The 24,288-nt window shown below is 45.9% G+C and overlaps 1 protein-coding gene across 3 annotated transcripts in view; it reads right to left on the bottom strand.

The window, feature by feature from the left end:
• Positions 1-24,288, bottom strand: part of KANK4 (KN motif and ankyrin repeat domains 4) — a 107,065-nt gene that overhangs the window by 64,391 nt on the left and 18,386 nt on the right. Inside the window, exon 1 of one of the 3 annotated variants that reach the window (XM_043999371.1) lies at positions 13,630-13,657. The exons of the other annotated variants lie outside the window; for them this stretch is intronic. The gene's annotated coding sequence lies outside the window, so the exon portion shown is untranslated. Of the gene's footprint in view, positions 1-13,629; positions 13,658-24,288 lie in introns of those variants that run through there. 3 annotated transcript variants of the gene reach the window in all.

The following is a 24,288-nucleotide window of genomic DNA, read 5'->3' as shown; positions in this document are numbered from 1 at the left end:
TCAGCCCCGCCCTCTGGGTCCCCATTCCCTCCTCTGTCAAACCAGAGAGCTGGACGAGATTCTCTAAAACACCTCTGGATGTAAAATCCCACGCCCTCTGTATTTATTGAGGAAGTCATTTTCAGTGGTGTTAAGATGCTGAGAGCAGGAGACAATAAAAATAGCTACTGTTTGTGCAGCACAGTGAGGCTTGCAAAGTTCTTTATACCCATCATCTCCCTGGATCTTCACAACCACCCTGTGAGGTAAGTGTGACGATTATCTCCATTTGACAGATGTGGGAACCTGAGGCACAGATGGGTATTGAACCCTGGTCCTTCTCAATTTCTTTTCTTTGGGGGGGGCAGGGCAATGAGGATTAAGTGACTTTCCCAAGGTCACACAGCTAGTAAGTGTCAAGTGTCTGAAGCTGGATTTGAACTCAGGTCCTCCTGAATCCAGGCCTGGTGCTTTATCTACTGCGCCACCTAGCAGCACCATGAACCCGTGTCCTTGTGATACTCTCCAGAACACTCTCCTCTATAACCAAGAGTTTTGAATCTGTGTGTGTGTGTGGGGGGGGGGCCTTTTGGCAGACTGGTAAAGCTAATGGACTCCTCCTCAGAACCATGTTTTAAAATAAATACACAGAATTACAAAGGAAACCAAAAGTTAGTGAAAATAAAGATGTAAGATGTTTTACATGACTTCACAAATAGAAGTGCTATCACATTGCTTGCCTTCTCAATGGGGGTGGGGAGGGAGAGAATTTGAAACAAATTTTTAAAAAATAAATATTAAATTAAAGTATAATTCTACAATGGAAACTGAGGTCCAGAGAGGTTAATGACTTGCCTAAAGTCACTCAGCTAATTACTTATACAGGAAAGAAAGATTCAAGCCTGGGTCTTCTGCCTCTAGGCCGAGTGTCCTTCCCTGCTCACTGCACCGCACTGTCTCCAGGAGCTGGAGAAATGAAAATGACTACAAATCCCAGTGTTGGAGCTATCCAGATTCACACAAAGCTCCCCTTAAAATGGAGGGTCTCAACCTTTGTTGTGTCATGGTCCTCTTCGGAGAATGTTTTGAAAAGCATAAAACAAAATAGGATTAGAAAGGAAATCAATTAGGGCAGCTAGGTGCTACAATGGATAAAGCACCGGCCCTGGATTCAGGAGGAATTGAGTTTAAATCTGGCCTCAGACACTTGACACTTACTAGCTGTGTGACTCTGGGCAAGTCACTTATCCCTCATTGCCCCACAAAAAAAAAAAAAGAAAGGAAATCAATTATATTGAAATAGTTATCAAACTACCTTTTTTTTTTTTTTTAGGTTCACAGACTCCAGGTTTGGAACTCCTGCAAAGTTTCAGATGAACCAGCCCTGTAGGAAGCCAGGACTATGCACGGACTGTGGATGAAGCTGGGAATTGGTAAGGACATTCTGGAAACTAATTTGAAATGCTGAGAAGAAAGTAATGATTGTGCCCCTACCCTTAGACTATGAGAGCTTACTCCAGGTAGATTTGACCCCAAGGAGGTCAAAGATAACAAGGAAGGTCCCAGACACACTAAAATATTTATAGCAGCATTTTTTGTTGTGAAGAACTACAGATAAAATTGATGTCCATCGATTAGGGAAAAGCTAAACAGACTGTGGCATGTGAATGTAATGGTCACTGTGCTATAAGCAACAAGGATGATGAAGAATTCAGACTCATGGGAAAATGTGTATGAACTGAAACAGGGAAGAAATCGGAACCAGGAAAACAAGAGACTCGATGAAAGTGGAAAGAACATAAAAACCTACAACTGAAAGCTCTGTGATTATCCTAAGTTCTTCACAGTGAGAGAAAGGACTCGATTTAGACTCTTCTCAGAGAGAGCCCTAAAGGCAGAGAGTCAGTCTGGTTTCAGGCCAACAGCTCTGTGGCCCAAACCTCCCAGCAGGGGGCCACTCAGCACAGAGGTTCGAGGCTCCTGGGCCTTAGGCCCAAGCAGAGCCTGAAGAAGGGCCTGGATTTTGTGGGAGTCCAGCTGGGCTGGGAGTTCACCTTGAGGCGCCTGAGGTGATCCCCACATAACTCGGAACTCAAGTCCTGACCTGAGTTTTGTTTTGTTTTTTGGGGTTTTTTGCGGGACAATGGGGGTTAAGTGACTTGCCCAGGGTCACACAGCTAGTAAGTGTCAAGTGTCTGAGGCCGGATTTGAACTCAGGTACTCCTGAATCCAGGGCCGGTGCTTTATCCACTGCGCCACCTAGCCGCCCCTTGAGTTTTGTTTTGAAAAGTTATGTTTACACAAGCAGTTTTTAGTGGGGAATGGGGACATTCTTACTCCAGCACAGGGTTGGGGCCTAAGGCCACAATCTGATTGGTCGAACCCCAAGACAGGTTTTCTTTCTTGAAGAGTTATGTATGTTAACACAATACTGTTCTGAAGGGGGGCTGACACCCTTGCCCAGAATAGGCTACAGCCTGGTATCGTAGTTTGTAAAATCTGATTGGTTAACTGGTACCACCTGATGGGTTCTTACTGTTATTCTGTATAAATAGCAACTGTAATAACTGAAATGTAAATGAGGGGTATCAAAAGGCCTTAATGTGATTGGTCAGAGGGGACCCCTTGAGAGGTATAAATAGAGGTGAGGGACCTCACTTCAGGGCACTCTCCGGCACATTCAGAAGAGTGCCCATCTTCGAAGATGAATAAAGCCTTCACTCACCAACTGCCGACTGCTTGGGATTTTTGAACAGCGACCTGCTAGCAACACTAGGGCTGCCGACACTCGGGCTGCACAACACGAAGAGCGGTTAGCTGCCTTTCTAACAACAGCCTGACCTCTTTCTGTCTCTCCAGGCTTTTCATACGTCTCTCCCCTCCATGGACTCAATGTTTCAGCCACACCAGCCTACTTGGTGTTCTTCAAGCACGATGCTCCATCTCCCACTTCCCTGCCTTTGTCCTGGCTATCCCCCATGCCTGGAATGCCGTTCCTCTTCCCCACTGTGGCTTGGAGTCCCGGGCTTCCCGCAAGACTCGGGTCAGACACTCCCTTCTTCTGAAAGTGTTTCCCAGTCTCCCAACTGCTAGGGCCCTCCCCTGTAAGGCGACCTCTCTTGTACCTACTCTGTGTGCTCAGTGTCTCTCCCTTTAGAATGGAAGCTCAAGGGGCAGCTAGATGGCGCAGTGGATAAAGCATTGGCCTTGGATTCAGGAGTACCTGAGTTCAAATCCAGCCTCAGACACTTGACACTAGCTGTGTGACCCTGGGCAAGTCACTTAACTCTCATTGCCCTGTTTAAAAAAAAAAATTAAATTAAAATAGAATAGAAGCTCCTTGGGGCAGACTGGTCTGGTTTTGCCTTTTATTTGTATCCCCCAACTTGGCACAGTGTTTGACCGTTGCTCAATCAGTGGCCCCGTCTTGTTCATTCCACTTCAACACCCCTTGTGTCCTTCCTTCTTCCCACCTCTAACCCAAACCCAGGCAATCCCCTCTTCAGCCAGACCACTGTAAAAGCCCACTTTAAATCTCTCCATCCCCCAACCTATCCCCCATACAACTTTCAAATGGATATTCTTAGAACAAAGAGCTTACCATATCCCCCACCACACTCAAATATGTTCAACGACTCCCTATTGTCCCTCAGATAAAATACAAAATCTTTGGCCTGGCATTTAGGACCTTCCAAAATCTGGCCTCCCACCGTTATCAGGTAAATCTTAATATTAATAGATAAATATAAATTTAAATAATTTAATTAATATTTAGTAGATATTTAATACTTTAAAATATTCATTTAATATTTGCATAATGGTATTACCTAATTGTAAATTAGGTAATTTAAGAAACTTTACTAACAGTCATTTTCTTAATGGGCAGATCTGACCATGCCCCTTCTCCAACTCAGTAAACTCCAGTGGAATCAAATATGAACGCCTCTATTTGGCATTTCAGTCTCCCCACGACACGGCCCCCTTCCACCTTTCTGTCCTCTTGCACACGCCTCCCCTTCATAGATTCTCTGATGCATCCACCAGGCCTTCTTGGTAGTCTGCACACACAGATGCCCCATCTCCCTTTTGCAGTCAGTCCGCTACAGCTGGACACTCCCTTCTCGAGTCTTCGTCCCCATTCACACGCCGCCTCCTATAAGCAGCCTTTCCTGACTCCCCCATCCGCTTCCCAGAACAATCTTGTCTTCATTTTGAATGTATTGGGCAGCATCTGGCCCATAGCAGGCCCTTAATAACTGCTTATTGCTTGATTAATTGGGGAAAACTGGTTTCTAAAGGACCTGCTGTAAAGAACAGCATCCCATGAAGGTGCTGAGCTTCACATTAGTGAGGGCTCTTTTCCACTTCAAGTGGGAAGATAGTTTGGCCCAAGATTCACCACTGAAGGAGTCTAAGGTTCCTCCTCCAATCGATCATTAATCACTGGCGCACAGCTACAGAAAATGAAACTCCATCATCAGGCATTTCATTAAACATCAGGTGATTATTAAAACAACATTTGGGGACAACTAAATAGGTGGACAAACAGGATCGATTTGTTGGGGTTTTTTCGCCAAAGAATTAACTTTTTAAAAATTGAGCTGCTTTCTAATTAACTGAAAATGATTCCATCAATAAAACACAATTACTTTCCAAATAATCGTTGAAACTTCCAAGGAGCCTTTAGGTATCTAATTGCCATTCATCCGGTAGCAGGGGTAATGCGACTCGGATATCAATTCTCCTAAAAATGTTTATTGCAGAGTTCACATTCTGTCAGCATTTTCCATTAGAAGGACAAATGGAAAAGTGGCATACAGGGGGATTGTGCATTTAGCTAACTTCTTTGCTCTATCACTCACTAAAGGCAGGGCAAGAGTGAACAGAATTAGCTTAGGCCAAGCACTTGCTCCTCCTGCCTTGCAGTAACACAATGGACAGAAGTCCCTTCTCGTCAAAATGCAGGCCACCTGTCAAGGTCCAACAGCCACTGACTGCCAGGCTCCCTTGACATCTGGCCCAGGCACATCTGAGAAAACAGCTGTCCCTGCTCAGAATATGGGTGTGGCCTGTGCTTCCAGCCCAGCCAAAGGATGCGCCTTTTCCCAGGCCCAACCCCACAAGGCCACACAGGTAAAGTCACCCACCCAACCAGATGATCTGACACAGTAACGTCTTTCCTTTATCCCACACAATCCCTCTTAGAGCCGCAGCATAAGCTCCAATTAAAAAAAGACTAGCCCAATTCTGGGAACCCCCTCTGCTTTTATAAGCTGCCTGCCTACCGGCAGCCACAGAATGGGAAAGAAGCCAGTGTTCCCTCAGGACTGTCGGCAGCAGCAGGCTCCCACCTTGACCTCCTCCCTTGCCTACGGAGGCACCTCTTGGGAAAACCAGAGGAACGATGTTGGAAGCATTGGAAACCTCTGTCCAACCCTCCTTACAAGGAGTTCAGGCTGTTGTGCGGGGGTTATGTCTGAATTTCCCCTGATGGCTCCCCAGGACAAAATAACGGTGGAAACAGAAGAAAAGGACCTGGGGCAGACCATAACATTTGGACAGACTGCGGAGGGAAGGCAAGGCTATTCGGTTCCTATTTCAATTCATCTTTTCTATCAAGGAAAATGATCTCCAAATTGAAGAGATCTGGGTAAACACCTCCAAGGCAGCCATGAAGTCTGAGATTGGAGAGAAGATAGAACAAAACTAGCTTCTCCCAAGGAGCTTAAATCCCTAAATCCAGACGTGTTACATCTGCCAAAATGATCATGGAACAGGCCTTCTGTCATCTCTGAAGAAGGCTGAAGCACAAGGCGGGGGATGGGCAAATAGTACCCCTGTTTTCAAAAGCAGGGGTCACTTCTGGAAACTACAGAGAGGCAGCTAGGTGGCGCAGTGGATAGAGTACCGGCCCTGGAGTCAGGAGTACCTGAGTTCAAATCTGGCCTCAGACACTTAACACTTACTAGCTGTGTGACCCTGGGCAAGTCACTTAACCCCAACTGCCTCACTAAAAAAATAAAAAAATAAATAGAAACTACAGAGAGGAAGGCTTGCCATCAATCCCCAGAAACATCCGAGAGCAAATGGTACAAGAAATGATTCGTAAGGATCTAGAACATCATCAGATATCTGGCTTGGTATGGTTTCCAGCTCAGAAGGGTCCGGATTTCAGCCAGACATCTGATGATGTTCTCCCGGACAGTATGAGGAAATGCGGGGGCGGGGGGGAGGGGGGGGAGGAGATAGTAAAGGCGTCTGCAAAACGCTTGAGCAATCCTATCTTTAAAAATGTTGGTGAATGTACTGAGTCAAGTGTGGAATGCCTTCTCCTCTCTCCTCCTTCTCCAAGAATACACACACACACACTCACACTCACAAATGTGACAAGCCCCACCCGAACTTTCTATCTCCTGGGACTGTTGATAATTAAATCAAAACCAACGACCCTATCTACTGAGTGCCTGAGTAACTGTCCTGCCCCTTGAAGAGGGCATACCTGCAAGACCACCAGGTTTTACTACCCGCCCAAAGGCGTCCAACCCTTAGACCCTGATCAGCAGGTCATTCCCCCCCCCTTGCTGGCTGTTCCCCACATGCTTCTGTCCCCCGAAGCTGAATGGCTTTCAGCCTTGTGCTTCTGCTTCATCTTCCTCTGTGGTATTCTGCCCTTGGGCTCAGAAAACTGACTTGACAAGGACAGGGTGGGGGACTTGTGTCTAAAGAGGAGGTCAGCCTGCTGAAGCTCTGGAGATCCGAAAGAGGGTGACGTGGCGGCCAAAAAGAGAGCAAGTCTAGGCGGCACTGCTAAACTGTCAGTCAGTCAACAAGCATTCCTCAAACGCTTCCTTTGTGCCAGTCGCTGTGTTAGGTGAGTACCGGGCAAAACAAGGCCACAAGTGTCCGTCAGGAGAGGTTCGGGAACTGGAACACGACCACATCTGGCCTGCTGTGCTCAGCTCTGGGCACCACATCTTGGGAAGAAGGTCCAGGGGACCATAACAAGGCCGAATCGAACTTCAAACAATGACGACCAAAGGAATGGGGGGGTGTTTAGACTGAAGAAGAGAAGCCTTGGGGGGTACGTGGGAGCTGCCTTTAAAGATCTGAAGGGTTCTCCGGTGGAAGAGATAGTAGATTCTTCTTGGCCCCTGGGGCATGGAAGAGGTGAATGTGAGGGAGACAGAGTCCAAATGAGCAATGGCTGGGAGGCTTCCCCTCCCTAGAGGTCTTCAGGCATAAATTGGATACCCATTGAGGGGATTATTATTGGTTTCTAGAGGTTCTGATTCTACCTAATAATGCCGGTGAAATCCCCATCACCAGATGTCTTTGAGCAAAGACTAGACAGTGACTTGTCAGGGATTTGGGGGGGGGGGAACAGGAAAGAGCATTTATATAGTGCCTACTTGTGCCAATCACTGTGCTCAGTGCTTCACAATTCTTACCTCATTTGATCCTCACAACAACCCCATGAAGTAGGTGCTATTATTATTATTTCCATTTTACAGTTGAGGTAACTGAGGCAAACTGAGGTTAAGTGACTTGTCCAGGATCTCATGGTGAGTAAGCATCTGAGGCTGGATCTGAACTCAGGTCTTCCAACCTCCTGGCTCAGTGTTTGTGTTCTCACAGAGATAGACCAGATGGGCTCTGAAGTTTCTTTAAGCTCTGAGACTCTGAGATTCCATGCGTCCCACCAAACATCCCAACAGTATCCGACAATGGGAAGTGAAGTTGACCAAGCCAACTGGACCCAGGAGGCCTGGGAGCTTGGCCCAGTAGTCTTCCATCTTCTTGGATGTGGCTGTGTGGCTTCCAACGAAGCCTCTCCCAGCCTCCCTGGAGGTTCTGAGCCCTGGGCCTCTCGATTCTGCCTCCAGTGCATCCTCAAGTCCGTGGCCCATCACTCGGCCCTGAGGAGAGCTACCTCTGACTTCCACTGGCTCTGACGAGCTGGCAGGCCCTCCAGGCCCCCATAGCTCTGATGGCTTGAAATCAATGGGCTTAGCCCTATACTAGCAGTCTGCCTTTGCTGTCACCTGATGCATCCGTTTGACCTCCTTGGCTCTGGGCACTCCATGCGTCTCAGGATCCCAGCATCCTACTTAATAACTCTTGTCTGCCTGGGAGGTAGAGGATATAAATATTATGAAGCCCCTATTGTATGCCAGGGGCATCAAGGTGGCTCATCAGATAGAATGCGTGTCTGGAGTCAGGAAGACTCATCTTCCTGAGTTCAAATCCGGCCTCAGACACTTACCAGCTGTGTGATCCTGGACAAGTCACGGCACCCTGTCTGCCTCAGTTTCCTCCCCTGAAAAATGGATAATAATAGCACCCACCTTCCTGGGTTGCTGTGAGCACCAAAAAAGATAATATGTGTAGTTTTTTGCAAACCTCAGAGTGCTGTAATTTTTCATTTAAAAACAAGCCATGCTTAATAGAGAATAACTGTTTTATATACAATCTTTTTTCTATTCTTTGTATATGGAAACATTCATGTCCATGTGCTTGTCAGGTTCATAAGAGGAGAAAAAAAATTTAGTGGGAAAGAGAAGACATCAGCTTGGGAATACTGAGTGAATGATTCCAAAGGGCTAAGTTCCGCCATCTTGATTCCAGGAGGAGAGCAGGGGGTTCAGCCAAGAGCGGAGATCAGTGCGAATGCTCCAGAAAGGCTTCGTGGCACTTGGCTGGGATGTAAGGTTGGGAGGCAGCCTGTCAATCATCTCGTCCCACCCCCCTCACGTTACAGATGAAGAAACTAAGGCCCAGAGAATGCAAGGAACTCACCCAACATGGTGCTAAGCCACAGCATGTTCCCGGCTCCCTTGGCTTCCCCTCCACCGGCCAGGCCTTGTGGCTGGTGAGATCTGGACGGGAGAAGAGGAGGGGAGAAGAGGAGGGAGAGAGTTGTCCTGGTCAAAGAAGAGCACTGGCCACCACAGCTGGGGCTGCTCTGCAGAGAATGCTGGGAGTCAGCATCTCCTCCCGGCAGAGTGGAAGTTTTGTGAGGGCGCAACGGTGTTGTTGGTGGTGTTTTGTCTGTGCAGTCCCAGCATGTGAAGCTCACTGAGCGCTCGGGCTGAATTTGGACACCACTGAGGGCTTAGGAGCAGGGGAGGAATGTGTAAAGTTATGCTTTGATTAGATTCATCCCAGGGAACTGGAGCTCAATGGTGCCCACGGGATCAAGGACTTTCTTTTCTTCAAAGATGGAGTGGAATGAGGAAAGGGGGAAAAAACTGAGCAGGAAAACCAACCGACTCAGGTATTTCCTTGGGAGGGCTCGGGCACACACAATGCCTCCCTTTCTTCCAGGGTGAGAGGATTCTTGGGGAGCCGCCATTCGGCATGTATGTGCAGCCTGGTGGCAGCTACTGAACACACTTGCTTGATTGATTGTAGCCCCGGAGCACAAAGCCCGCCCGTGTGCCAAGCTTCACACAAATGCCTCCTTCACGCCCACTCGGCCTGGCATGTGTCGCTCCAACCGACACGCTTGGAGAAGCTCCCCCAGGCCCCTCCCCACCTGAGCATTGAATGCTGGGCTTCTCAGTTTGCCATCTCCCCAAGTCCCGGGCCCAAGGCAGGAGTGGGGCTCCTCTTCCCCCAAAGCACCACCCTGGCTCGGTGGGGAAGGGAATCAGGTTCTCTTTGGGAGAGGGATGGGCAGAGGAAAATGAATCCCAGTGGGACTAAAGGCTGATCTGGGATCTTGCTGATTCATGAGGACTTTAAAGGCTGCCATATTCTCTCCTCATTTATTGGACCATCAAACATCCCTGTATATCCAGTCCCCATATTCAGGAATAAGTAAGTCAATCAATGAACATTTTTAAGGGCCTACTGTGCGCCAGGGACAGTTCTAAGCACTGGGAATACCAAAAGACGCAACAGCCTGCCCTGGGGAGCTTGCCTTCTAATTATTTAGACTCATCGTGAATCGTTATTATCATTGCTACATCATTAGATCATGGCCCATCTTGCCTTGGATGTCCTATGGACGTCTTAAACTCAATGTATCCAAAGCTGAGCCATCTCTCCCCCATGCTCTCCCAACTCCAGCACCCCCCTAGTGTAGGCCCTCAGCATCTCACACCTGGACTATTGGTTGGTCTCAACCAAAAAAGGCTTGGGGGGGGGGGGGATGTTCCTAAGTCATTGGAAAGTGAAAAAGTTGGAAAGAAGGTAATAGAAAGAGGAAGGGGGGGGGAGAAAGAGGGAGAAGAAAAGTGAGAGAAAGAAAGAGGAAGGAAGGAAAGAAGGAAGGAGGGAGGGAGAAAAAAGTCAGGATGGAGGGAAGAAAGAAAAAGAAGGGAGGGAGGGAGGGAGAAAGAGAGGGAAAGGAAGGGAGGAGGGACGGAAGAAAGGAGAGAGGAAGGGAGAAAGAGAGGGAGGAAGGTAAGAAAAGAAAGTAAAAGAAGGAAGGAAGGAAGGAAAGGAAGGAAGGGAAGGAGGGATGGAAGGAAGAAAGAAAAGAGAAAAGGAAAAAAAGAAGGGAAGGAGGAAAGCAGCATGATACAGTGAAGAGAGATCACTGGCTCTGGAGTCCACAGACTTCCTGGCCGTGAATCCTTCCTGATTCTTACTACTTATGTGACCTTGGACAAATCACCTAATATCCTTGTGACTCAGTTACCTTATCTGTAAAATGAAGGGCTTAAACTAAATGGTCTCTCTAATATCCCTTCCAACAATAAATCTATGATCCTTTTTTTTAAAAGGCATTAAAAAGGTGGGTTGGAGAGGAGAGAGACAGAGACAGACAGACAGAGACAGACAGACAGAGAAATGGCTGTTGAGCTGACTTCAAGTCGTGCCTGGCACCTGGATACTGGACATGATTTAAGGACCCAGTAGACCCAAAATATCTCCCCCATCTCCTGGCCATGGGTGAATAAAATTCTCTGCCGTGAAATTTAATATAGGCTCAAGAGTGAAGGCATCACTGTCCAAGGGAGCTAAGGGTAAGGCTCCCTTGGCCCTAAATCCCATCAGGCCATGAAATGTAATGCCAGGACACCAAATGCATTGAAGAGCTTTTTTAACCCTTGCACACCACCCACCCTCTGAAGTCGTCCTCATTTGGGAGGGGGCGGGAAGGGTGTGTCCCTGAGCAGGAGGTGGCTTGTTTAGGGCCCAAGAACCCCAGGTTTATAAAAAGGAATCCCCTCGGGGTTCCCTGAAATAGAAACTCACTTGGATCTCACAGAAGCATTTGTTTACAGATCATCAATTATTTGATAGGGAAACAGGCCTGGAGGGAGACAGGTAGGAACAAAGGATGCTTAAGCTAGAAGGAAAAAAAGTTTTGGGAGGACAAGAGCTCAGTCTTCAAGTATTTGTTCTAATTCATCAGCCTCAGGGGGCGCAGTGGATAAAGCATAGACCCTGGATTCAGGAGAACCTGAGTTCAAATCTAACCTCAGACACTTGACACTTACTAGCTGTGTGACCCTGGGCAAGTCACTTAACCCTCATTGCCCCCCCCCATTAGTTAATTCTTCAACCTCAGAGAGCAGACACAATTCAGTCCCACATTAGGACTTACAGAGCCCATCTAAAAGTGGAATGGCAACCAAACAGGTAGTGAGTCCCTTGTCAGTGTCCAAGCACTGGATCTCCACACGTTGGGGATTTTGTCATCTTTAAAGCCTAACCAGCTCTAAATTTTCCTGGTCAAGTAAGATCCGATTCATATGACCCCTAGGGTCCCTTCCAACTCAGACTCTACATAACTTTATCTAGGGGCTCATCAAGTTCCCATTCACTGTCAAGAACAGAGCCCTAAATGCCCCTGGTCACTTGGGGCAAATGGAGGAGTGTGTATGTATCAGTGACAGGCTCTGCCTCCAGTTCAACTTTGACAAGGGTTGTATATATGAATACATGTCTCTGCAGGCTAAAGAGTAAGCCCTTTGAGGGCAGGGACCATTCTCTGTAGCACCTAGCACAGTGCCTGGCAGCAAGTTAATTAAATGCTTGTTGACCGACTGACTGTCTGAGTGACTGTAGGTGTGTTCTCTAAATATGTAATTCATCCTCTCCAAAAATAGAAGGTAGAAAGGTGGAGCTCTATACCTCCCCTCAGGAAAACCTTCTCAGGCATTCCTTCTTGGAAGGGTTACATGGTACTCAATCACTGTCTCATGATCGTACCAAGTAAAGGACAATTCGCAAATTCCCAACGAGGAGTTCTGTTTCATTCTGCATTTCTACTTCAGCCCAACTATTTGTCCGAGACAACGTTCTGGATCACTGGATCTTAGAGTTACAGCTGGGGGGAGGGGGACCTCAGAGGCCAGCTAGTCCACCCCTCATTTTACAGGGAAGGAAACCGAGGCCCCCAGAGAGGAAGCAACTTACCCAAAGCCACACAAGTGGTCGTCAAATCCTTCTCAGAGCACTACTTTAGAAGTCCTATTGAATGACAAAGGATCGTTGAGTAACCCATGTTTGAATTTCCACCAATGTTTTTCAGTTTCCTCTCTTACATGTCACAGAAGAGACCCAGGCTCAGCCAAAGCTGGGAGGAAGGGAGGGAGAGAGGGAGGAAGGGAGGGAGAGAGGGGGTCTTAAATCAATGATTTGCCTTAACAACAAAAGTGTAACCTGATCCTTAATTGATAAATTTGCCAGCTGTTTTCCCTATTTGGGTGAAGGGCTCCAACTATATTGTCTAAAACTCATCCTCATCTCCTCTCAATTCCTCTTCCTTCTCTATTTTGGACCCAAACACCACCGGCTCTCACAGCCCTGGAATCATCTTCAACTCCCGCCCTCCCAACCAATCACTTGTCAGGGCAGGTGATGTCATTCCTCCTTTACATTCCCTCTGTCATCAGTCTGCCCCCTTTTCTCCACGGACCCACACCTAGCTCAGGCCCCTATAACCTCTTCCTGGTCTAGACTATTGCCCCAGCTTCCTAATTGGCACCCCTACTTCCCGTATCTCCCCTCTATTCCCCCCTCCATACAGTCTGCCAAATAATCCTCCTAAAGCACATGTCTGACCACGTCATTCCCTCTGATTTGGGACTGAGCTTCCCTTTTAAAACTTAGGGGAGGGGGAAGAAAGCGACAGAAACTGAGGCAAACAAAGGTTAAGTGAATTGCCCAGGATCACAAGCTAATAAGTGGCTGAGGCAGGATTCAAATCCAAGCCTTCCTCATTCTAGGCTCAGCACATTCCACGGGGCTACATAACTTATCCCTCCTCCCCCCATTCTCAGTGCCTTCACACACACTCTCTCTCTCTGTCTCTGTCTGTGTGTGTGTGTGTGTGTCTCTCTCTCTGTCTCTCTGAGTCTCTGTCTCTCTCTGAGTCTCTCTGTCTCTGTGTCTGTCTGTCTCTCTTGTTTCTGTCTGTGTCTGTGTCTGTGTCTGTCTCTCTCTCTCTCGGAGTCTCTCTCTCTGTCTGTCTCTGTATCTGTCTGTCTCTCTCTCTCTCCGTCTGTCTGAGTCTCTCTCTGTGTCTCCCTCTCTCATTCTCCCCATCAGACGCTCCTGTTTCATCCAGCCCCGATATTCCCACGAGGCAGGCTCCGAAGTGGTTTCCAAGCCCTGCTCCAACCCCAGGCTGGCCAAAGAGAGAGCCGCCTTCGGGGATCAGTCATTCTCCCTCCCCGCCGCCGCCCGCCTCACCTGCAGCCTTGAATGCAAACGGCTGATAAGCACTCAACCCCTTTTTTCAAAGCAGCTTTGAATCTGGACTTTGTTGTCCCCGAAAAAATCAATTTTCAGCTAATTCTCTGCGGCTCTTTCCGTGCCTGGCAGCTGAGATTTCAACTGGGCACAGGAATGAATATCAAGGGAACAAAAGAGGCCCAGACAAGGCTGAGTCAATAATGCCGAGGCTCTGTGGCTCTCCACAGCCCTTAACAAAGCGAATGCGAGGTCCACGTCACTGCACCCCTCTAATTGTAGCCCGCTGGAGGTCCTCAAAGAGGGACAATCAATGCGCCGCAGAGATCTGAGGCAAGGGAACCAGGCTTCGAGTCTTGCCTCTTACACAGGCTGTGTACACCCCAAGTCTCTTAACATCTCAGTCCCCCAGGCAAGGCTTTAGTATAAATTATTCCCGAACGGTCGATCTGCATTTGGTGGCGGCTGCATCCTTAGCCAGACTCTCCTATCTCAATGAAATCATAGTTCTGAGACAGGGGGAAATGCAGTCGTCAGAGTTTTTGTAACAAAGTTAGAAACATTTTTTGCTTGTGTTTCCAATATAAGGTATTTATATAAACTCCCAAAGGGAAGTGATTGTTTCGATTTTGTCTCCATGTTCCCTGGACTTAGCGCACATAGTGAGCACTTAATAAATACCTGTTGGTTGACTGACCATTGAATGAAACTCGGGGGTCATTACTGACTCAATGTCCCAATGCCAAATTGGAAGAGAATCCAGAGAAATTTGGGAAGACGTGTAAGACCCAAATTAACAGAAGCCGGAGGATGGGTTACACAGACCTGTAAGCCATCAGAACCCAAGCAGTACAATGATCAGTCTTGTATGTAGTTGTTATTTTGCTTTTTCTTATATATGAACTTGTGGTCCACCCTTCAGGATGTAAGCAGGGATTGCTTCCGGTCCCCAGAGCCTCCCACAGTGCCTGACACATAGAAGGCGCTTTAAACAATCCTTGTCCATTGACAACTCCAGAGGACAGATGGTGAAACATTTCCTCCAATCAGGAAAGGTGGTGAAATCATTGGGAACAAGAGGATTGGGTTTTATATATATCAGTAGAATATTTATGGTTTTAAAAATAATTTCTCAGGGGCAGCTAGGTGGCGGAATGGATAAACCACTGGCCCTGGATTCAAGAGGACCTGAGTTCAAATCCACCTCAGACACTTGATACTTATTAGCTGTGTGACCCTGGGCAAGTCACTTAACCCTCATCTTGTGGCAGGGGGGAGGAAATAATTTCTCAAAAAATAGGTGGTCAGATAATAGGAACCAAGAGTTCATAAATTAAGACTTACAAATTATTTACAACCATATGAAAGAATGTGCCAAGTCATTAACAATATGAGACACATAAAGCAAACTCACCCTGTGTGAACATAGGCAGGTTGCATCATTACAATGAGGGGCCTCAGTCTCCTCATCCATAGAATGGGGGGACTGTATTAGATCAGTGGCTCTTAAATGTCAAGGATGCCTATGAAGCCCTCAGAATAATGTTGTTAAATGCATAAAATGAAACCTATAGGATTATAAAGGAAATCAATTCTATTGAAATACTGTTGTCAAAAAAAGAAAGGAAGAAAAAAAAGCCAAGTTCAGGGAAGGGCCCTTCTAGTTCTGAATTGTTGACCCTACTTTGATGGTTGTATGGGCTTCTCAATGTTAGCACTCCCTCCCACAGCATCCCCTGCAGCTGTTCCCATCCTATATATCCTGGCCGTGTATGTCCTCCTGTCCACCCTCCAGAAATGGCTTCAACCCACCAAAGGTCTTCCTTGACATTTTTTCTTTTTTTAAAAAAAAAACCTAGGCCTCAAGACAAACCCAGGGCTGCCCATCTGGACCCCTCACTCTTGCCCACCTCCCATGGTGATCATAAAGTTGGGGTTGGCATCTTTTCAGGCCCTTCTTACACAAAGTTTGATGAAAGAAGCCAGGCAGGAGCCGCTGTGGCTCCAGATGTCATTTTCTTTTCATCTTTCTCATTTCCTCTAATTTGTTGTTCTAATCGTTTCTTAAATTTGTTGCTGATTATGACCTTTGTTCTAAGTAGTACAGAATCTGATTGCACACAGACCACTGACTCTGAAATGATTCCTACATCGATAACCAGTTGTTTCCTATTTCTTGGGAGACAATTTCTTTCCTTCCTTCCTTTCTTCCTTCTGAGTATGGTATGACTATTCAGGGTCTTACTGAATTGCTAGCTTCTCAACTGTGATTCACATGGTTGGTGGCATCCATTGTATAATAATAATGATAATGATAGCTAACATTTATATGGTACCTTAAGGTTTGAGGAGTGCTTTACAAATATTATCTCATTTGACCCTAACAACAGCTGTGGGAGGGAGGTGCTATTATTATAATATACCTTTTACAGATGAAGAAACTGAGGCAGATAGCAGTGAAGTGATTTGTCCAGCTAATACATGTTTGAGCCTAGATTTTTTTTTTGTTTTTTTAGTGAGGCAATTGGGGTTAAGTGACTTGCCCAGGGTCACACAGCTAATAAGTGTCAAGGGTCTGAAGCTGGATTTGAACTCAGGTCCTCCTGAATCCAGGGCTGGTTCTCTATCCACTGCGCCACCTACCTGCCCCTTGAGCCTAGATTTGAACTCAGGACTTCTGACTCCAGGTCCAGTGCTCTGTGAGCTGTACTACTTAGCTGGCTATGTCTAGGATTCTCCATTCTTATGAAAATGGCCTCCTTACTGCTTCTCATATGTGATGTTCCATTTCCTATTTTCCAGTCTGACTGTTCCCAGTGCCTGGAATATAGTCCCTTCTTACCTTCACCTCTTGAATCTCTAACTTCCTTCAAAATATAACTCATGTAGCACCACTTACATGAGGCCTTTCTTGAAGCATACTCTCAAGCTTCTAGTGCCTCTCCCAAATTACACTGTGTAAACTTTGTATGTTTTTATATTAATCTATCAGTATACTTACTTATTATTTCCCCCAATAGTCAATCAGAGCCTAGCTTCAAAACCAGGTCTCTTCAAGGCCAGATGCCTTCACAGACTAGACCCTAAACAAATCAAGGAATCCATAAGCATTTATTAAGCTCCTTCTTTGTGCTTAGGATATAAGAGAAAGAATAAAACAGTCCCCATTCTCAAGGGGAACCAAACGGAACTCTTTAAAGGCTTAGGCTGAAGACTTGTACTGGGGTCTTCGTTCACCTCTGAGCCAGACAGAAGTATTCTTCAGAGAGAAGGAAATTCCAGGGGACCACATGCTTAGATGGGTCCACCCAGGTGGGAAAGACTGCAGGTAAAAGGGGGAGTCTTTGGCTGCCCTAGTCTGCCACGGGGGGCCAGGACACAAAAGGTGAGAGGAATGCTGAGGTTCCTCCCCCTTCCACATTCTGGGATTAGATCCGTCTGACAAACCTCCTTCTTCTGGCAAGTTCATGCTGGGCAGAGGACCCAGGGGAGGGACAGTCTGAATGGACGTGTCAGCGGCATGAGTTCCAAAGGATCTCAAGAAAAAGGCACAAACAGGGAAAGAATCTGAGTGTCTGGGAGCAGGTCAAGGTTCAAGATTCAAGCCAGATGTGAAGGAAGCAGGTGAGAAAGGCAGGTCAGCCAGAGAGATCAGGGAAGCCTGGTGGAAAGAGGCACCGACTAGAACTGGCAGGAACTGTGAGCCCTCCATCCTGGGTGTGTGGGCAGCTAAGGGCTGACACGGATGGGCAGCTCTCCAGCGTAGGCAGGGCTGGGGAGGTCCTAGGGATTGCAGCAGGAGCTTAAGCCATCCAAGTGACTGTAAACCAGAGGTCAGGCTGGGTCAGGAGCCAGGCCTGTGTAGGAATGTCAAAAATGGAATGGGTGAGGTAGGGAGGAAGAGGCCAGGAGATGGAGGTTCTCAAGCCAGAGAGGTCTGCACTGCATCTGGAAGCCAATGGCTGCCTGCTACAATTTGCCTTTGAAATTATAATCATAGGCAGCTGGGTGGCACAATGGATAGGGCGCCAGCCCTGGATTCGGGAGGACCTGAATTCAAATCCAGCCTCAGACACTTGACACTCGCTAGTGGTGTGACCCTGGGCAAGTCACTTAACCCTCATTGCCCCGCCCAAACAAACAAACAAAGAAATTATAATCATTATAAACTCACACTTATATAGCACTTGCTTTGTGTCGGGCACTGTGCTAGGTGCTTTACAAACATTATCTCATCTGGTCCTCACAACAACCCTGAGAGGGATGGACTATTATTATCCCCATTTTACAGATGAGGAAACTGAGGAAGACCAAGGTAAAGTGACCTTCCCAGGGTCACACAGCTATTGAGCATCTGAGGCTGGATTTGAATTCAGGATTTCCTGACCCCAGGCCCAGGGCTCTGTCCACTGTACCAGCTGGTAGCCCCAACCACTTTGGGATCTTATGTTGGTACCACGCATTCACTGACCTTGGCCTTCTAATGTGGTGCCAGGCCAGAGTTTTTGACTCAACTCTGCTGGAATCACCTTAGACTCAGACGGTGTTTGTAACAAAGGGCTGTAGGTGGGCAGGTTTGGAGGTCAGTGGGTTGGGAGATTTAAGAATTTTCCCCATTGCAGACGTCCCATAGAATCTACCAGGACCCAACATAAGTACTCTGGGGCCACGCCTCATCTCCCAGCCTCACAACCCTTCAAGTACTTGAAGACTGTGACATTTAAAAAGTTCAAGAAACATGGTTTCTAGGTAATTGATCATTTTCTTAACAATGCTATCATATTTTTGTTTTGGTTTGTTTTTTGGTTTTGGCAGGGCAATGAGGGTTAAGTGACTTGCCCAGGGTCACACAGCTAGTTAAGTGCCAAGTGTCTGAGGCTGGATTTGAACTCAGGTCCTCCTGAATCCAAGGCCAGTGCTTTAACCACTGCACCATCTAGCTGCCCACAATGCTATCATATTACCAGTAAAATGGGTGAGTACTCACACAAATCCCAAAGACCAATCATGGGGGTGGACTCGGAAGAGCAGGTATTCCAGAGAGTGGCAATCAACTCTGACTGGTTACCAATTAGTGAGAGAATGAATATTATGTGAGGTGGGCTTATTCCAATGAGGGTCTTAAGGATCTTGACACTGAGCACCCAAATCTTCGTCAGAGAAACATACCACCATATGACAAAAGAGAGAATCCCTATTTTCTCAGACCTGCCTGAGTAAACAAAATCAGCAGGAATCCACCCATTAGCCTAAACTTAGAATTTCTTTACTGTCTTTTATTTGATCTTAGTTTTCCTTGGCAGGCTAAGTTTTGCCCAAGATTTCCCACACTGGTTGACTTCTGGATGAGGAAGTAGAAAAGGGCAAAAACCTTGTTCCTAATTCAATAATGAAATACGAGAGAGAAATAATCGTCTCTCTCAAAGGCAGCCACCTTGTGCCCCAATTAATTCTTACTCTACTAGATGAATTTATTGAGCTAGCTTTTTAACAAGATTCTAAAAGAATGGGTCACAAAACTGGTAAGTTTTGATGGGACTAAGAAGGAAAGGAATAATCCCAAAGGCACTAAACAACCAACTCTACCAGAACCCCACAGTGAGGCATCCTGGGATACCACTCACATTTACAAAACACTTGAAAGTTTTACAGAGCTTTTCCCTCCCATTCCTAGGAGGGAAGGAGTATGACTTTTATTATTTCCTTTCAATAAAAAAAGAAACTGAGGTATAGCTGGCCTCAGGGTTATAGGGTGTAAAGCTGTCAGGGAATTTTGAAAGCATCACCTCTAAGCTTCTTGTGGGACAAAGGGGGAAACCCAAGCCCACAAAGGGGCAGTGACTGCCCAAGGTCACACAGAGGTCAGTACCTGAGCCAGGATCCAAACCTGGGTCCTCTGAGACTAGCGGTCTTTTCACCACATTGCATCAATTCTAAATAGATGCAGCTCAACACCCGGCCAAAATACCGACACGTGAGACTTTCTACGTGAGACAAGACATGTACCTGGCTTTGTCAACCTTCCCCCGCAGCTGTATAAATAACAGGGGGTCAAGGGAAGTTATCAAACAAGGCTTGGATGGATGCCTCCGCTAATGAACTGCTTGCAATTGTAATGCTGGTCTGCACGTTCAAAAAGCAGGGAAAGGCATGTAAAGGCTTTTACAGACGGCTATAATTCAACCCAGATTTTTCTTTTTTTTCTTTCAGAAAGGCCTCATGAATGGTGGGGGAGGGAGAAGAGTCAGGAGCGCAGTGATGGAGCTGCAGAGAAACCTGACAAGCCTGGGGTCCTAGTGACAGCTGACTTCCACCTCTCCTAATGAGGTTGGGGAGGAGGTGGGCGGAGCAGGGCAACCGGAAGCACTGGAGAGAGAAGAGGAAAGGAACAGGGAGACCGACCAGTCAGAGCCAGAGAGCACAAACCGAGGCCAGAGAGGGGCGTCCTCCTTGTCTCCCCTCAGAGAATATAAGCTCCCTGAGGGTGGGGAGGGTGTCATTTGGGTCTCTGTATCCCTAGCAAATATTTAATATAAGCCAGTGAGGGGGGCGGCTAGGTGGTGCAGTGGATAAAGCATGGGCCCTGGATTCAGGAGTACCTGAGTTCAAATCCGGACTCAGACACTTGACACTTACTAGCTGTGTGACCCTGGGCAAGTCACTTAACCCCCATTACCCTGCAAAACAAAACAAACAAACAAACAAAAAAAGCCAGTGAGATACATACACAGAGACAGAGATACTCACCCAAAGAGAGAGTAAAACTGAGAGAGGCCCAGGCACACAGAAACTGCAGGATTTTGATCTGGGAAAACCAACCATCCTCATTTCAGAGATGAGGAAACTGTGACTTCAAGATTCAAAATCTTGAAGAATTTGACCAAGATAACATGGCTAGAAAGTAAAGGAGCTGGAATTTGAACCCAGGTCCTCTGCCTTCAAGCTCAATGCTCTTTCTACCCTGCACTACAAAGTGCTAACCAAATACCAGACTATGGCAGTATACAGTAGGTGCTTAACAAATAAATGTTTGAGTTGAATTGAACTGAACTGAATGACAGCCCTTTCCTTCCATTAAGCAGGGGCAGAGAGCAAGTCTCAGAAAGTCAAAAGAATGCTGACCAGTTGTTCTATAGCTAAATTTCCAATAAAACGCTTAATTTTTAAAAATACTATTCTATATATAGTCTGAATTTCAAGGCTTTTAAGTCTAAGTTCTGAGCCTAGGTGATTGTGTAGCAAGAACAAAGTCACTCAGTTGCGCTGGGCCTCAGTTTCCCTATCTGTCAAGTAAGCAATTTGGCCTAGATGACCTCAAATATTCCTTCCAATGCTAATGGCCACTCATTCAAGAATCATTTGCTGAAGGCCTACTATGTGCAGGGCAAGTGCCGTAGAGGATACAGCTATAGTTGAGATGGTGAGCTAACATAAGAATAAGTATAACCCAAAGACACTGCAAGGAGTTCACAGGAGGGGTGGAAACAAAAGGGAGGCCGGCCCAAGGAGGAAAGATCCCTTCCAAGTGAGAGATCAAGGACAACTCCAGAGAAGAGGAGCCACTTGAGCTGGGCCTTGGAAAGAAAGCAAGGTAGAAATTGATCCCATCAAGATGGTGGGAGAGGTCTCACTCAGGCCATGGGGAATGATGAAACGAAGGCCCAGACCTGGGAGGGCTCGGGACACGTCCGGGGAAGAACAAGCAGTCCAGTTTGGCTGGGCAGGAGAGAGAGACGAGCCTCAGAAACTATCTGCTCATCTGGCAGAAATCTGTGGGGTGGATTAGTGGAATCAGATTCAATTTAACCACAAGCTCTTATTAAGAGCTGATTAGAAGCCTGCCTTTCTAGACTTTTAATAAGGATTTGTGGGGAAATTGAATCTAATTCCTCCAATCCTTCCAATCAAAAAAACAAAAAACCAACCTACTCTATGTAAGGCAAGAAGTTGCAGGGGATAATGCAGAAGAGTCTGAGAGACCTGAGTTCAAGTACTGCTCTGACACCAGCTGTGTGACCCTGGGCAAGTCAATGTCAGTGTCCCAAAGCAACTCTCTGAGATTCTCAGTTGCAGAACAGGTACAGGGAGGCATTGGTGGAGGAAGTTTCCTGACCTTGGAGTCCCCTACACCAATGAAATCACAGATCTAAGCAAAAACCAAATGCAAACCACTAGACTATGAACGCACAAGCATTTAGTAAGTGCCTACTGTATGCAACGGTGCTTGAGGTATAAGGACAAAAATGAAAACATCCCTACTCTAAAGGAACTTTCAGTCTAATAGGGAAGAAAAAGACATAAATTCCTATGTGACAAAGCAGATGATGTAAAAGCCAAGGGGAAATTCAAAGTGTTGTAGAGAAAAGGGAGAGCTCACTTCCCACTGGAAGGAAGGAGAGCAGGTTTTAAGGAGAATGTGATGCCTAAATGAGGACTTAAGGGATGAGAGACTGGAAAGAGGGAGAGACAGAAAGAGACAGAGAGAGATATAGAGAGTTCAGGAATCCATCCCTAACAAATAAATGGTCAAAAGCTATGAACTGGCAGTTTTCAAAGGAAGAAATCTAAGCTATCAATAACTATATGAAAAACTGTCCTAAATCACCAATAATTAGAGAAATGCACATCAAAACAGCTGAGGTTCTACCTTACCCCCATCAGATTAGCAAAGTTGAGAAAAAAAGAAAAAGGACAATTGTTGGATCGGCTACAGGAAGAACAGACACACCAGGGAATGGCTGGTGAAGCTGTGACTTGGCATGGCCATTCTAGAAAGAAATTTGGAAGTATGCCCCCAAAGTGACCGTACTCTTTGACACAGTAATAACCTCCACCTACGCTTATATCCACAAAGAGATAAAAGAAAGAGAAAAGGGTCCTCTACCTTCAAAAATATTTCTAGCAGCTCTTTTCGTAGGAACAAAGAACTGAATACTAAAGGGGTACCCATCAAATAGGAAATAGCTAAACCAATTATGGCATGTGAATATAATTTAATACTGTTGTCCCATTAAAAACAATGAAGAGGATAGTTTCAGAGAAGCCTGGGAAGACTTCGATAAACCAATACAGAGTGAAGTGAGCAGAACCAGAGAATAATTTACACAATAACAATATTATAAACAACCCTGAGAAACTTCAGATTTCTGATCCATGCAATGACCCATTACAATTCCAGAGAACCAATGAAGTGTGCTACCCACCTTCTGAAAGAGAGGTGATGGACTCAAGATGCCGAATATGACAGACATTTTGGACATGACCAATGTTTCCAAATTTATTTTGGTTGATTATGCATGTTTGTCACAAAGATTTTATTTTTCTTGAAGGAAGAAAGGCATGGGCATAGAGTTGATGAAAAAAGAAGGAAAGAAAGAAGAGTCATTTGGAAAGGAAAATGACAAATGCTGGAAGCAATGTGGAAAAATTGGGACACTAATGCATTGTTGGTGGAGTTGTGAACTGGTCCAACCATTCTGGAGAACGATTTGGAACAATGCTCAAAGGGCTGCAAAACTATACATGCCCTTTGAGCCAGCAATACTGTCTTTTCAGTTGTTTTCAGTCATATTCAACTCTTCACGACCACATTTTGGGTTTTCTTGGCAGAGAAACGGAAGTGGTTTGCCATTTCCTTCTCCAGTTCATTTTACAGGTAAGGAACTGAGACAAACAGGGTAAAGTGACTTGCCCAGAGTCACACAGCTCATAATTGTCTGAGGCCAGATTTGTACTCATGTCTTCCTGACTCCAGGCTTGGAACTCTATGTATTGGGTCACCTAACTACCCTGCAATACTACTACTAGGTCTGTTATCTCAAAGAGATCAAAGAAAAGGGAAAAGGAACTAGGTGAACAAAATATAGCAACTATTTCTGTAGTGGCAAAGAATTGGAAATTGAGAGGATGCCCATCAATTGGGGAATGGCTGAACAAGTTGTGGTATATGATTGTGATGGAATATTATCATGCTTTGAGAAATGATGAGGGGGATGGTTTCAGAAAAACCTGGAAAGATTTGTATGAATTGATGCAAAGTGAAGTGGGCAGAACCAGGAGAACATTGTGCACAGTAACAACAACACTGTGTGATGATCGACTGTGAAACTGTAGCTATTCTGATCAAGACAATGACCCAAGATAATTCCAAAGGACCCATGATGAAAGATGCTCTCTACCTCCACAGAGAAATGATGAATTCTGAGTGCAGATTAAAGCAGACCGTTTTTTACATTCTTTATTCTTCTTGTTTGTGTGTGTGTTTTCCCTTTCAACAAAGCTAATATGGGAATATGTTTTACATGACTTCATCTGTATAATCAATAGTATATAACCTTGCCTTCTTAAAGCATGGGAGAAGGGTTGGAGGGAAGGGAGAGAATTTGTATTAAAAAAATAAATGTTTTAATTTTTTTCCATGTAATTGGGGAATATTTAACACAATAAATAAAAATATAGTTGTTTTTTTTAAAAGAAAAGCTATTGAAGCATTTTTTTAAATACACAGAAGAGAAGAGAGGAAGGTCATAAGGAATCACAGACAAGGACAGCTTTGAAAACTACAGGTTTAATTTATTCCATATTTAAAAAGAAAAGCAAACTGTACAATGGAGACTTATAGTTTCATATACAATCCTCTTTTTTCCTGTTCTGCTACAT

This window comes from Dromiciops gliroides, chromosome 4, assembly GCF_019393635.1.
Source record: "Dromiciops gliroides isolate mDroGli1 chromosome 4, mDroGli1.pri, whole genome shotgun sequence".
NCBI classification, from domain to species: domain Eukaryota; kingdom Metazoa; phylum Chordata; class Mammalia; order Microbiotheria; family Microbiotheriidae; genus Dromiciops; species Dromiciops gliroides.
Note: the sequence above shows the minus strand (reverse complement) of the source record. Positions and strands in the feature narration are given on the sequence as shown.